General features: G+C 43.1%; 2 long non-coding RNA genes and 1 pseudogene across 2 annotated transcripts; all 3 read right to left on the reverse strand.

Annotated features, from left to right (window-relative positions):
• Positions 1-985: 985 nt before the first annotated feature.
• Positions 986-5407, reverse strand: LOC103696805. The gene is made up of 3 exons (XR_001880451.3): positions 5100-5407; positions 1262-1717; positions 986-1183 (listed from the first exon to the last, which is right to left on the reverse strand). It is a non-coding gene; the product is annotated as an uncharacterized LOC103696805 (long non-coding RNA).
• LOC113461426 lies at positions 5269-5467 on the reverse strand (annotated as a pseudogene).
• Positions 5468-6882: 1415 nt separating this feature from the next.
• LOC120112794 lies at positions 6883-7819 on the reverse strand. The gene is made up of 2 exons (XR_005514438.1): positions 7724-7819; positions 6883-7022 (listed from the first exon to the last, which is right to left on the reverse strand). It is a non-coding gene; the product is annotated as an uncharacterized LOC120112794 (long non-coding RNA).
• Positions 7820-13235: the final 5416 nt, after the last annotated feature.

Raw genomic sequence — 13235 nt, forward strand, 5'->3', positions numbered from 1 at the left:
TAAGTTTTCATACAACAATTGGATAAGCAAACATAAATCCTAGTGTCAAAAGCCAATTAACAATGCACTTGTTTGTTCATAAATTGGATATCAGCAGAGATTCTTCTGACCCAAAATATAAACCATTATTTGTCGCATAGTAGCCTTGATAAGTGTGAAGGAAGCTCGAGACATCTTCCAACCAATTAACGAAAGGACCATATAAATCATTACAACTTAAGCATCTTCATAATTTTGGCCCCATCTTAAGCATCAGCATCTCCATGCCTAGAAATCATCTCTTCTTTGCCCATTTATCTCTCTCCGTAGCGGCGTTTATCAGCTGTCGAGGTTCTCTAAAAGTTTACCTGTGCGTAATTGCTAGGACTCAGCCATTGGTCAAGTTTTCTTGGTGGACTATCAACTCAGATGCCATCCACTGAAGGGACCAATTATGATATGTCGAGTGATATATCTTTGGCGAAAAAAATTATCTTCCCTATATTTAAACTCTGCAAGATCAAAATAGAATTAACGAAACATAAATTCCCCTTCTCCAAAAAAGTAAAAAATAAAAAGGGTAACATTCTCTGGTAGCATGAAAGAATAAAGAATTAACAAAACATGCTACTTTTGCCAAAACCAGCAGATTATTTTTAAGCTAGTGCAGTAAACTCTTTCATGAAAGTGTTCGTAATCATGCCTTCTATCTTCGCATTAGGAAGCGCAAACATTTAACCAGCAGTAGAAGGCTCGTCAGCAAGCCTGCTGCTTTATACTCCCTCGCCCAATTTCACAAACAGGAGGAATCCATAAAAGATGGCACATACAAGGGCACGATAAGACTCCTCCGCATGGGAGTTTAGGCCATTCTGAGGCCACATCGAAGGCATGCCCCATCCCATGTACGGGAAGACCAGCCACCCCTCAGTTAAGCTTGGCTTTAACTGGAACATAAAAAGAATGGTCCACTCCATGACAACAAGGTAGTGCAACTTGGAAGGCATGGGAAACATAATATTTGATTCAAACTCTACTTAAAACTTCTCAAATAGAAACTCCTTGAACATTTAGAATTCCAAAATACTGCAGAGCGTTTGCAATGATCTGGTAATGTTAAAAATCTTTAGCGCAAACTGCAAGCAAAGTAGTGATAAAGAGAAGAATGAATGACATGCCTGTCCATAATGATTCCCCGGGATTCCTACAAATGTAGACAGATCAGTCAGCTATAGCCCTTAAAAACTAAGAATAACTCGCAAAGTAGATCTCGTTAGCCCACCATTAGATTAACTTCTCCAAAGCTTTCGAGTTCACCAAGCTGCAGCATCATCTTGTCAGCTTTTATCCCATCAACCTACCAAAATCTGTATCACATGCATCGTTGCATGACCGATGCACAGTTCATCTTCTTTCGAACAATTAATCTTCGGCACACTCATTAATCATCTTTTCAGCCAAAAACAAAACTAGCAGATTCATTCCTAAAGGTAATGATGTGTCTAAAGAGAGAAAACATACCATTATGCAGACAAAACTTGACAAAATTCCACTAACCTTTCAATTCACTGAAGTGTCTGTTGTGGCAACATTTGATCTAATATCAATTTAGTTAAGCTTTGAGTTGGAATGTTAATTATACAAGTGCACCACATAGCATGAAAACCAACACATTCCAGGTTTTCCTGTTCTTTTATTACCCTCAACTTTCCTTGCAGCCACTGATCCACATGCCAACCTGAATTAATGAATATATTTTCCTGAAACATCACATACTCCAGGGACTACAACATGGAGCAGAATAATAGTAATCTATGAAATAGAGCCACGATGAGTTACGAAAGCAAAACAAAAAAAAATCAATATTCAAAAGACATCAGAACACACTCATGCAACAAGCTAATGCTTTCTTTAGTATTGCCCTACCAAGGATTGGCTGCAGGGTGATTTTCAACAACATGAACAAGAACCTTAAAAACATGCAAGCCACAGAATTACCAGAATAATGTGTGTCGAAGGAACATCAGAATTCAGAAGAGGTAGTCCATCATCATTATAAATTATTGAAACCAGGGCATCTAACAATAGCTGGCAGCAAATTATTATAAAGCGAAAACAACATGAGACTTTGATGCAAGAAAAAAGTACCAAATCTACCAGATGACATTCCAAGATGAATGACAAACCGGGGGCAAAAGAGAACTGCAAAACCATCAATTACATAAATTGATCAATCATGATTTTTGTTGCAGCTAGTCAATCTCTTTGATCGAAATGCATTCAGACAAGAAACTCGAGTGAGAGGAAAGAAAGTGGGGAAGACGTTTTGTAATCACCGAGTACTCACTGCATTTTCTGAGGGTGTAACAGCAAATGCAATCTTGCGAAGGTGCCACCATGACAGATACATCATGGACTGATGGTGTGGTGAGCTTAATATCATGTAGTTTTGTGAAATAGTCACCATGGCAGATACCTTACCATGCAGTTTGCTTAACACACGATCTTATATAAAAGATTCTCAGCAACCATCTATCAAGTCTACTTCTGGTTGTTGGAAAGGCGAAACGAAAAAATTTAGGACAGATTCTCAATATCTTGTCAGTTGGGCCCAGAGTTCACAACAGTGTTGGGAGGAGAGATATTCTTTCTGTTCCTTTAATGTGCATCTAGCTGGGTAGAAGCAAAAGGAGTAAAAAGAGATGGGATGACGTGAAATGAACATACAGTAAGCTACTATTGCGAAGAATATATATACAAGCAATACAACTTCTTGATGGTTGATAAACAAGAAGATTGTCCGATACCAAGTGGGAGGTACTGACTAATTCCAGGGGTTTAAGAGAGGCAATATTAGAAGCATTCACAGGGATCAATTTAGGAAGTTCTTGGCAGCTAGTATTGCGAATAACTCTAGTGATATGCAGCATTCAGAAGTTGAGATGATACAAACAAGCCTTCAGCAAGCTTCAGGATGGCATATAGGAGAATATGAGTTTAATTCAATGCATTATGGTAGTCACTTATCCCTAAGAAACACTAGCTTGGTCAGTAAATCAGGAAAACATTGGTTTCACAATTTGTTTATAAGTGGAGGATTACCCGAGATTCAGAGAAGAAAATTGTTATACTGAATGGATAACCTTGCCTCATCAAGATGGCATATAGCAAAATATAAGTTTAATAATGTCTTATGTTTTTTATCAAAAGAAAAAAAACTAATGTCTTATGGCAGGCATTTACCCCTCCAGGTTATTAGCTCAGCCAGTAAATCTGGAAAAAATTGGTTTCACAGTCTATTAGTAAGTGGAGGATCACCAGATATTCACAGAAGAAAATCAGTACACTGAATGAATGACCTTATAACCAGGAGAAACCTTCCAATGTGCAGATGCTGTCCCTAGAGAATTCATCAAACCTGTATACAGGAGCATAAGCTGGCTGGGGGAAAAATGTAACCTTGCCTGGCCACAGCTAACAACTTGACGAATCAGTTGAGGGTGTAATATTGATATCAAAAAACACGAAATGAATGAGCATGCTCCACTCAGGAATACACCGTTTAATTGTTAAATCAAGAGAACAATGGGCACAGGAAACTAAGCCAAAAAGTTTGATTGGTTCACCTTCCACTCCACTTCAAGCCAATATATTTACCATCTAATTAGCATCTAAAAAGACCAGAGAATCTAACTTCCGTGTAATCATAAATGAATAATGCTACCTACTTTCCATTAACCACTATGATCTCTAGTGTGAGCAAAAGCATCTTGCCGCCAGCCCATTGCAGCCATCATACAAGTCCTTATTGCTCCGTGGAGGTTTAAGGCGCACAAGGCTGAAAGCTTCCACTTTAATTGCATTTGAGTCCATGAGTCGGGGGGAGAGAGAAGAACATCAATAGCAAGAGGAGCATACAGAGGCAAGGTCCACAGAGTGTATAGTTTTCTCATGATGGTCCAAATTATCTTGAGATATAAATGGGATCACAAAAAAATAGAGGAAAACAAAGCAACAAGTCCAAGAAAACTCTAATGTGAAAACACTATACAGAGTCACAGACCAACTTTTCTTTATAAAATCCTTGCTATTTGCATGATTATGGTGCACATAAAAAGGGGATGTAGGACAAGTTTTTGTGCAAAAGCACAATGAATTCCATTTTCCATAACCAAACAAGAAAGCAAAGCACATTTGTGATGCATAATGCAAGAAACACCACAAGATTGGGGTATGTCTATTAAGCTAGTTCACTTCTGCGTGAAGCCCTTCAACTAATATATGCAATTCCAATATCACCATATTCACCTCACTCCTCACATAATGAAGCTACCACATAATCTTATCGAGCCACATGTTCAACGACATATCCACATGAAAAGATATTAATATTGACATATTCCATTGGCTTATTCACATCACGAGCATTTTGGATGACTCTCTTGATATCTCTCTCTTGAGATTAATTCCTACCTTTTACCCTATGCCCACCTCACCTCTTGAGGGCCGATGACCTCTTGCCCAAGTGGCAAGGGATGATATAATCCGAGCAAGCACTCAGTGGTTTGATACACTGCCCTACAGGGGAAGAAACTATGTCACCTTTGCTTAATAAGTACTTAAGCAGCTTTTTAACCGCAAAATTTATCCCATTCTTCCTTGACAATCTATATTGCCCTTCCCTCAGGCAAGTTATAAATCATCAGCCATTCATCAGGAAGAATCAGAATATCACTCACTCTGCAATCACCAAACATCTTCTGTTCTTCAAAGACACCCGTCAACCCCAACAATCAAAGCTCTAGATTTCAAGCTTGCCGTTTTCTTAAAAATAGATAGATAAATCCTTCCAATATCTTAAAAATCTCCAATATCAGCATTTTCGACAGAAATTAAGCTGAGTTTAGAACTAGACCCAGGAACCCTAATTAGCCATAGACATCAGGAAAGAAGAATCGATTGTAAAGATTAAAATTCAAAATCGACAAGCACAATGTTCCAAATCACCCAACGCCAGTCTCAACTAAACAACATCGAAAAAGGGGCGAAAAAGAAGTTCGGCAAACATCAATACCCTAAGATTTCAACAAACCCACTATAAGGGTCCCCAGGTTGCTTACCTGAAAGGTGATACCCAAAAAATCACTTTGAAAAACAAACAACGCCTCGCCGGAGGAAAGCCATGGAGCATCCTGTGAAATGAAAAAAAAAGCCGCGCCATTGCCATCACGTTACCCGGTCGGAAGTCCGGAAGTCAACGTGGCAGAAAAAAAGAAAAAGTTGATGATGAGTCTGTCAGAAACCCTCGAAGCCACCTCCGCCCGAAGGCGGAGAACGATCCTCTACGGTCTCGTTCCGATCGGGACCATTAATCACGCTCCGACGACGAGGGCATATGTCATCAACCAGACTGAGTTGCCCGTCTTCTTTACAATCAAGAATACGGTTGTACGAGCCTATCGAACAGATCCTGTTCAAGTAAGGTCGTGGCCAGTTGCGTCGCTGGTGAAGGGTTAACCAGAAGTACAGTTATTCGTCCGGTCGATGTGGGACTAATTTGACCCGCATACGGCTGCCCCACACTGCGTTCTCTCTTCTTCCTTCTTCCCTCGGGCGCGATAAAGATGACCGTTATCTCTCGCACCGACAGAGAAGTCATCAAGAGCGGAATCGAGCTCAAGAATTTGGTGGACCCCTTTTCATTTCTCTCCTTGTTTCCAAAAAAAATTGGATTTTTATGTTGTCTCAATTTGTCTTAGATCCCTCAAAGTTTGGATTTTTTATATTCTATACTTCTAGCCTTTTTAAGTGCATCTGTGTTGCTCGTTGAAATTATCATATGGATCTGAAATTTATTGTGGATGACTGCAACTAAAATTCTATGTTGGCACAGTTGAAATATATTTAAGATGAGTATAAAAACTGAGAAAAACTGTTCTTTGATGTGTTTGCAGGCCACCGTGAGCGATCTACAGGATGCCATTCATACTCGAAGTAAGTGATCGAGAAGATCTCTGACTGTTCTCTCTCTCTTGGTAAATTGTATAACATTATGAATTAAGATTGAAGCAGTTCTTTTCTTTCTTGATTTTTTTATAATTAACTTTATTTTGGTCTTCCATGGGAAGCTTTATTATTTATTTATTTTTGTTATTTATATTCTACGACTTTTGCTCTCTCTAGAGAGCTGGATTTTCCTTGTTATGATTTCATACTCTAAATGACGCTGAAACCATCCTTATTTTGATAAATGTAGTGAATGCCATAAAATGGATCACTTTGAGAAAGTTGATGAAAATATGCCTTGGCTTCGTTAGAAGCGATCAACACAAGGGCGTGAGAATTTGGTGTGAGAAAGAGATGCCGCAAGCAGTTTTCTCAGATGGATTGTGCGACACTCTTATTTGGGCTTTAATATGATATATGAAGCACTCTTGAAATGATGCTCAATTTTGGCTTTTCTTATTTATTGTTTCAGAGAGAGAGAGAGAGAGAGAGAGAGAGAGAGAGAGAGAGAGAGAGAGGAGGAGGAGGAGGAGGAGGTGGAGGGGTTTCTTATTGGTGATGCTAGAGAGGAGGGTGAAGAGGGTGAGCAACGAGTGGGGGCGCGCTTTGAATGGTCGCGAACACCGAAGGAGAGAGGATCTCAAACACCCGGAGAGAGGGGTCTCAAAAAGATTGTGAAGAAGGGGGCGAAGGAGGGATATTAACCGAACCGGAGAAGGGGGAGAGTAGGTTTTAATCAATTTGATAGGCGAACCAATTTAATTAGTAGAATCTCCGACCCATCCTGTTCAGTATTGTCACGCCCCGAACCCGAAGCCCGGGGCGCGAGCAGACGCCGCGCACCTGCAGGGCGGACCCCGCAGGCGCGCAAGGCAGATAAATCAGATCAATCATCAATAACTAAACAAAGATAAATTCCAGTTTTCAATTCAAATGTCCATAAATATATACATATGTCAAAAGGAAAAGTCCATATCCATTAGCTAACTACATCATGACCACTCCATCCCGTAATCCCTATAATCACATGTCATCACCTGAAAAAAAAATAAATAATAGGAGTGAGCTAACAGCTCAGTAGGCGACATCATGCAATAAAGTCATCATATAACATGTCATAATGCATATAAAAGCAGCTAAACTCATAAATCCAAAAATCCACACAATAATCTGTAAACCCGATCCGAGACTCAAAATATCTCAACCGCATGACTACGGCCACATCACCCAGTGGCATGGTTACACCGAAGTGCCAATACAACTCTCCGAAGAGCCGCTCCACTGAGCCAACGCACCACTGTGCCGCACCCCCTGGTGCCAATCTCACGCTCCGCAGAGCCAACGCACCACTGTGCCGCACCCCCTGGTGCCAATCTCACGCTCCACTGAGCCGCTCCGCAGAGCAAAACGCACCCCTGTGCCGCCACTATTCTATCACCGGTGGTCACGGTGTCGGAACCAGTTCCTCAGTACAAGTCGACAGGGCCAACGTATCATCCCATTGGCGGGGTCTAGACTATAGTCACGCGGTCTTTAAAAATCAATAAATAAATTTTCCACATCGTGAATTTCCAAATCAAAGTCATGAACATGCTCCCAATAATAAGTCACATAACAGTTTATAAAAAAAAAAAAATATTTAATTCTAATTCTAACACATAATGCTAAGAATAAATCATAACATCAAGATATGCAAGATACATGTTATAATTCGATTTTAAAGCAATAAGTCACCTACCTGGGTTCGCTTAAAAGATCCCTGCCACAGATATCACGAACCCCTGATTAAACATAAATATTAATTATTTAATTAATTAAGAAACATAATTTAAACTAATTTCAACCCCTTAAACTCCTAAGTTCATAAATCCAAGAATGGGCCCCCAAGATCAAACATATACCCTAAAATCAGAATCCTTTAGACCCAAGTCAATTGTGGCCCAAAACAGATTAGGCCCAATTGAACCAAACCGGATAACAGGTTCAGATCAGATCTCAGGCCCATACCAAACCAGCCCACAAATCCAATCAGACCCAACTCAGCCCAAAAACAGGTCCCTAGCCCAACTCAAACCAGGTCTGACCAGACCAGATTAGATTAAATCTTAACAAACCAGATTACACTCAAATTAGACCAACCCAAGTCTAGACCAGATCCACAGTCAGAAGATGGTTCAATCAGATCAAAGTTCATTTGTGTCTGGTTTGTGACACCAACAGGGCACGGAAATCGATGCAAGGAAACACCCAAAGTTCATCTGTGCCTGGTTTGAGACACCAACAGGGCACAGAAAACGATGCAAGGAAAGCACCCAGCCGGAAGAAGAAGAAGAAGAAGAGGAGGAAGAAGAAGAGGAAGAAGGAGAAGAAGAAGAAGAAGAAAGAGAAGGAGGGGGGGTGGCTGGTGGCTCCGGTCGGTCCTCGGCGGCCGACCGTGGCCCTCGGTGGCGGTGCTCGGCCAGCCGCCGTCGGCCACGCCGCTGTCCCGAGCCGGGCGGAGAAAGAAGAAGGGAAGAAGAAGAGGAAGCAAGGGAGGAAGGGAGGGACCGAGGCTAGGAAGCCCGGCCTCCGTTCGCCCACCTCCGGCCGAACTGGTTATTGCCGGATTGACCCCGACCGGCCACCGTTGGTCGGACGAATCCTACAAAAAAATCATCTCCGAAATAGGGAAGTGAAACCGAAAACATACTCTCATTCCTTTCCCCTTAAATTCATAAAAAAAATAGTAAATAAGTTATCTTCCTCACCTCCGGTTGTCGGGGAATGGATTCCCGACGGCGTTGGCGGCTCCGGCGGCACCTACGGCTCCGACGACCGTCTCTAGAAGAGGGAAAAAAAATGAGAAGGAAAAATGAAATGGAAAAGGTTTGGGGCTCTCAGAGAAGAGAGAAAGGGAGAGAGAGAGGGAGAGGGAAGAGGGGAAGAGGGAAGAGGGGGGTGGTGCGGAGATCTCGCTGGCCGTTCGGCCGGCGTGGTCTTCGTGGGCAAACCACGATGACCCAACTGAAGTCGGCACTCCTTGCCGACTTCAGTTCGGGTCTTCACACTCTAACCAACTAAAAAAAAATTTCGTCCTCGAAATTAAAAACATACCTCAATCCGAGAACAAGGCTGGATACTTCTCTCTCATCTCCTCCTCCAGCTCCCAGTGGCTTCTCTCTCACTATGATTGCTCCACTGGACCTTGACATATGGGATAGTGCGTCTTCTCAAGACTTGGTCCTTCCTATCCACTATACGGACAGGCTGCTCCACATATGTAAGATCGGCGCGAAGCTGCAAAGGTGCCACATCAATCACATGATTTGGATCAGCAATATACTTCCTCAGCATGGAGACATGAAATACAGAATGAACTCCCGATAGAGCAGGTGGAAGTGCCAGTCTATAAGCAACAGATCCAACTCTCTCGAGAATCTCGAAGGGTCCCACATATCTCGGACTGAGCTTGCCTCGAACTCCAAACCGCATGATCCCTTTAGAAGGGGATACTCTGAGGAACACATGATCTCCGACCTGAAATTCCAATTCCCGCCTCCTGATATCTGCATAACTTTTCTGTCTACTCTGAGCTGCTCGGAGTCGTTCTCTGATCAACTGAATCTTTTCCACTGTCTGCTGCACCATCTCTGGACCCAAGATCTTCCTCTCCCCCACATCATCCCAACAGATAGGCGATCTGCACTTCCTACCATATAGAGCCTCATAAGGAGCCATCTGTATGCTTGCCTGGTAGCTATTATTATAAGCAAACTCTACCAGTGACAAGTGATGATCCCAAGAGCCCCTCATATCAATAGAGCAGGCTCTCAGCATATCCTCTAGAATCTGGATGGTCCTCTCAGACTGTCCATCTGTCTGTGGATGAAAGGCTGTACTGAAGCTAAGGGTGGTCCCCAAAGCTCTGTGCAAGCTGCCCCAGAAATGTGCCACAAACCGGGAATCTCTGTCTGATACAATGGATACTGGAACTCCGTGCAGCCGTACTATCTGCTCGATATATAATTCTGCCAGCTTCTCCAGTGTCATCCCAGTCTTGATTGCCAGAAAATGAGCTGTTTTGGTCAGTCTGTCTACGATCACCCAGACTGAATCATGACCTCTAAGGGTACGAGGTAGTCCTGATACGAAATCCATAGTGACATGCTCCCATTTCCACTCTGGAATCGGCAGAGGCTGTAGCATACCTGCTGGTCTCTGATGCTCAATCTTAACTTGCTGACAAGTTAAGCATTGAGATACATGCTGGGCAATCTCCCTCTTCATGTTATTCCACCAAAACACCGCTTTCAGATCCTTGTACATCTTGGTACTGCCTGGGTGCACTGTATATCCCGTACTGTGAGCTTCATCCATGATTTCCTTCTTCAGACCAGGATTATCTGGAACACAGATTCTGTTAATAAACCTCAAAGAGCCATCTTCATGTATACGGAAATCTGACTGTGTACCAGACTCGATATCCCTCCTGATCTTCTGGAGTCGAGGGTCATCAACTTGCGCTGCCTTAATTCTATCAATAAGTGTAGGCTGGACTCGCAAGTTTGCCAATTTCATAGTAGCCTCATGTAGATACACCTCTATCTCTGCTCTCCTCAGATCTTCCAGAATATCCTTCTAAGTAGTAATCAAGGCTGCAATATTCCCTGAAGATTTCCGGCTCAGTGCATCTGCTACTACATTTGCCTTTCCAGGGTGATAGTGGATAGTCAGATCATAATCTTTTAACAACTCCAGCCACCTCCTCTGTCTCATGTTCAGCTCTTTTTGAGTAAAGAGATATTTCAGGCTTTTATGATCAGTATATACCTGACATGTCTCTCCATACAAATAGTGCCTCCATATTTTCAGAGCAAATACAACTGCTGCAAGCTCGAGATCATGTGTGGGATAGTTTTCTTCATAAGGCTTGAGCTGTCTAGAGGCGTAGGCAATAACTTTTTCATTCTGCATCAGCACACAGCCCAAACCCTTCTTGGAGGCATCACTGTAAATAGTATAATCAACACCCGTGACTGGCAGAGTCAAAATAGGTGCTGACACTAGCCGGCGCTTCAATTCCTCGAAGCTCTTCTCACACTGATCTGACCACTCGAATTTCACTCCTTTGCGAGTGAGTCGAGTCAAGGGCCCAGCAATACTAGAGAAGCCTTCTACAAATCTTCTGTAATAGCCGGCTAATCCAAGGAAACTGCGGATCTCTGATACATTTGTCGGTCTGTTCCAGTCAACTACAGCTTCGATCTTCTTCGGGTCAACCATAATTCCTTCTTTAGATACCACATGTCCCAAGAACATCACCTGATCCAGCCAGAACTGACATTTCTTCAGTTTCCCATACAATTGATTCTGTCTCAAAATTTCCAAAACAATTTTCAAGTGTTGCTCATGCTCAGTATGACTCTTGGAATAGATTAAGATGTCATCAATAAACACAATTACAAATTTGTCCAAGAAAGGTTTAAATACCCTGTTCATCAGATCCATAAATGCAGCTGGAGCATTTGTAAACCCGAAAGGCATCACCAGATACTCATAATGGCCATATCTGGTGCGGAAGGCAGTCTTGGCTATATCAGACTCCTTTATCCTCAATTGATGATATCCAGATCGCAGATCAATCTTTGAAAACACCTGGGCACCCTGAAGCTGATCAAACAAGTCATCAATCCGGGGCAGGAGGTACCTGTTCTTGATAGTCACTTTGTTAATTTCCCGAAAATCAATGCATAGCCTCATACTGCCGTCCTTCTTCCTCACAAATAACACTGGTGCACCCCAAGGAGAGACACTGGGTCGAATGAAACCCAGATCCAATAGCTCCTGCAACTGTTCCTTCAGTTCTTTTAGTTCAGCCGGGGCCATTCTGTAAGGAGGTCTAGATATGGGTGCCGTACCAGGGTTTAGATCAATGGCAAATTCCACCTCTCTAACTGGTGGTAAACCAGGAAGCTCATCAGGAAAAACATCAGGGTATTCCCTGACCACAGGTATGTCTTCAATTTTCTGTTCCGACTGCTCAGAATCCATGACGGCTGCCATATACACAGAGCACCCCTTCCTGAGAGACCGAATACCCTGTAAGGCTGCCACTATCTGAGGGGAGACACACCCTCCATCACCCACAAAATAAAACTCTTCAATGTCAGGGATTCGGAAAGTCACCCGCTTCGAGAAGCAGTCAATGGTAGCGTGATATATAGCTAACCAATCCATACCCAGAATTAAATCAAATTCATGTAAGTCCATGACAATAAGGTCAGCTTTCAAGTCTCTACCCTCTACAATTACTGGGCAAGACTTGCATATCAGTGAGGTGATCATCTTACCCCCAGCTGGGGTACTCACACATAATTCCCTCTCCAAGGGTGAGCAAAATATATCATGCTTATACACATATGTAGATGAAATAAAAGAGTGTGTGGCCCCTGAGTCGAATAGTGCATATGCATAAGTAGAATGTACTAATAAGGTACCTGTCACTGCCGTGTTGGATGCCTGAGCATCCTGCTGTGTCAGTGCATATACCCGTCCCTGGGTGCGAGATCCTCCTCCCCTTTGCTGCCTGGGGACAGCTGACTGGGTAGCCTGTACTGGAGTGAAGGAAGTCTGTCGTTGAGGAGCTATAGAAGTCGGTGGCCTCTGCGCGGATCTAGTACGAGGACAACTGGAAATCCTGTGACCCGGCTGACCACACCCGAAACAAACTCCAGAAAAAGTCTGAGTCTGAGGGCACTCAGCTATCCGGTGGCCCTGCTGACCACACCTGAAACATGCCCCAATACCAGGCCGTGTCTGAAGACACTCAACAGCTCTATGTCCAGTCTGGCCACACTTGAAGCACATTCCTGATATCCCCCTGCGATCCGGTGCAGTCCTCCCATATGGAACTCGCTGCCCTGCTCCTGGACGGAACTGCATAGGTCGGCGCAGATGCCGCTCACCGTCAGAATCAAAGTCCCTGGTCCTCTTTGACTTCCCTTTCTGAGCATCCTGTGTCTCCTTCCAGATGATCTCCATATTTTTAGCTCTGTCAACTAGGTCATCATAATCAGTCGAGTGAACAGCAGCTAAACCCTGACGCAGGCGAGGCCTCAGTCCTTCCTCAAATCTACTCATCCTAGATTTAGGGTCTTGGACAAGAGATGGTGCAAAACGTGACAGTCGATCGAACTCAGCCTCATAATCCTCCACAGTCATACTCCCCTGAGAGAGACTCAGAAACTCCCTCTCCAACTCCCTGATACGAC

The sequence above is a fragment of the Phoenix dactylifera genome, chromosome 12 (genome assembly GCF_009389715.1).
Source record: "Phoenix dactylifera cultivar Barhee BC4 chromosome 12, palm_55x_up_171113_PBpolish2nd_filt_p, whole genome shotgun sequence".
NCBI classification, from domain to species: domain Eukaryota; kingdom Viridiplantae; phylum Streptophyta; class Magnoliopsida; order Arecales; family Arecaceae; genus Phoenix; species Phoenix dactylifera.